The sequence below is a fragment of the Montipora foliosa genome, chromosome 1 (assembly GCF_036669935.1).
Source record: "Montipora foliosa isolate CH-2021 chromosome 1, ASM3666993v2, whole genome shotgun sequence".
Lineage (NCBI taxonomy): Eukaryota > Metazoa > Cnidaria > Anthozoa > Scleractinia > Acroporidae > Montipora > Montipora foliosa.
Window position 1 is genome coordinate 794,564 of NC_090869.1, and position 2,500 is coordinate 797,063.

The following is a 2,500-nucleotide window of genomic DNA, read 5'->3' on the forward strand; positions in this document are numbered from 1 at the left end:
TACTTTCACTGCATGTAAACACGTTTTCCACCAAGTGAGCTTTCAGTTGTTGCGATCCACCAGAAATTGTCTTAAATTAAATATCACGCTAAAATGATCGTAAGCTAACATCGAAATGTAACCCGTCTTTTCCAAAACCAAATAAAGTAAAATAAAACATAAGTCGCCGTTTGAGCCGAGAAAACAAAAAGAGTCTACGGGAAATGCAATTGTACTTTTTACTAACCTTGACAAACCTTTGCCACAAAGTAAGCAAGTAGTTTAACTCAAACTGGAACCCCTCTCTTGCATTTACTGCCGTAAAGGTCTTCATTCGTGGTCAGGCGTTAAGGTAATGATTCATCCACAAAAAAAAGATTCCCAACAATCTTTTCATTCACAAACCCACAAACAGTTCGTTCCTCGACGAGTTGAAATCGAATTTGATTGAGCACTACATCGCCGGAAGGTGAACGGAAGTGCTTAAATCCTGCGCATGCGCACTCATTTGACCGCTGTGTTGAGCTCTGGAGCTCTGGCAGGTTCCAATTTAACAGTCCGCGATTCACGGACTTCCGGTCGTTCTGCGCAGGTTTTATTCTTTTTCAAAATGGCGGACCAAGCCAAGCTTCCATGGCCACGAGGCGTTGAATCATGGAATGAAAATTCTAGATTTAAGCGACATCACGTTGAAAGAAAAGAAGTTAAAGGCTTTGATGCTCTATGCTTGTCATTTGGCCGTTAAATGCGTCAAATACACGATCGAATTTTTAACATGAGAGAGGGAGGACTGAAAGTCTGGTTTTAAATGGAGATCGGTTAACAGGAGATGACGACAGGAATCAAGTTGCACTGAATTAAATGTTGTTGAATACATCCGAGTGATAATACTTTCGCATGTGAAATGTTCCAAGCTCTATTGATGTAGAGACAATAATATTATAATGCGTAAGTAAACACCTTGAAATTAGCATTTATTGCTAAAAATAGATGATCACATATACTGGTAATAAATTATTATTTTCATATAGTAATGGTCCTAATGGTACCAATTTTGTCTGATGCCTACAAATTATATATATATTTTTTTCAAGGTGTAATTATAAATTATAATAATAAAAATAACAACTTAAATATTAAGTGTCAGTGGATTTAGTGCTAGAGCACTAATTGGGGAAACTAATGAAATTAACTCAAACCAAATCAAATCAAATCAAATATGTTTTTTTGCGAAGGGGGTGCAACCAAAGTACCTGGAGAAAAACCTGTCATTTTGTGGCAGAGAAGAGAACAAACAAAGTCAACCCACATATGAAGCAGAGTTTGGGAATTGAATCCAGACCACATTGGTGGGAGGCAATTGCTCTCGCCACTGCACCACCAATGCTCCCTGACTGACTGGATCAAATCTGTATATTTACACCCAGTAGTCAATTTACTCTGTACCTGTTGTACTTCAAAGCTAATTTAAGTTGAAAGATTCCAACCTAAATAATTATCGTTGGATTCCCATTAATAATTTACTTTGTATTTTAAACCTGTTGATGATAAATAATGATGTTTGGGGACAAATCTTGATCAAAATTTAGCTACATGCAGGATGAAGTCATTTAAGTTGCCTGAATTTCACATAAATATTAATGTATTTACATAGTTTTAGAAAATATATATCATTGGACACCTTCTTCTTACATCTTGGCACTCTAGTAAAACTGAGGAACTAATTATCACACTTTTTGCACAGCTTCTTGCATTGGTTTGTTGATATCCTTAAGGATAATTGATATATTCATTGTTATATTCAGTTAACAAATGATATAAAATACCCTTAATATTTTAATGTGAATTCTAACAATGATTGGGCTTAAATAAATTATTATTCATGGTCTTCATCTTCAGTTTGTTGGTTTGAGCAAAATTATTGAAAGTAATAAGATAACTGACCAATTCTGTTGTTCCAAGAGTTATCATAATATTGTTATTGGCAATAAGAGGACATTATAAATTATAAAATAATTAGGATGGTACACGCACTCCCATTGGTCAAGAGCTGTGTTTAGATAAGAGTATGTAAACACAGCTGTGACATCACATGAATTTTCATTGGTGATGTGTCATTAGACGCACATTTTGATTGACTGGTTGAAAATATGGGGGTGTGTGTTATGCAAACCCTCGACTCTGTCTTGGGTTTGCATAACTGTCGAGAATTCTCCCAACTACGCTTCGCATTTACATGAGGCTATGTAAACATGGAAAACGTCCTCTATTGCTTAAATAACACAACAAAATATAACTTTTTGATCGGTTGCTTTATCTCAAGAGAAGCACTTCCAGAAGGCAGTTTTCTATTAAGCACTGGCCATTGAAGCAGATTCAACCAAGCCTTTGCCTGTTGGGTGCATCTGGCAAAATAGTCCAAAATGCATGTGCGTCTTCTTTTTTATGGTGCAAACAGGGACATGTAAACATTCTCTCTGAGGAAGCGCTAACACTCGAAACGTCAGCTTTCCAAATCATT

General features: G+C 36.1%; 1 protein-coding gene across 1 annotated transcript in view; it reads left to right on the forward strand.

Moving 5' to 3' along the window:
* LOC138007991 (uncharacterized) overlaps positions 1 to 2,500 on the forward strand; it is a 162,152-nt gene that overhangs the window by 72,112 nt on the left and 87,540 nt on the right. The window lies entirely within an intron of this gene.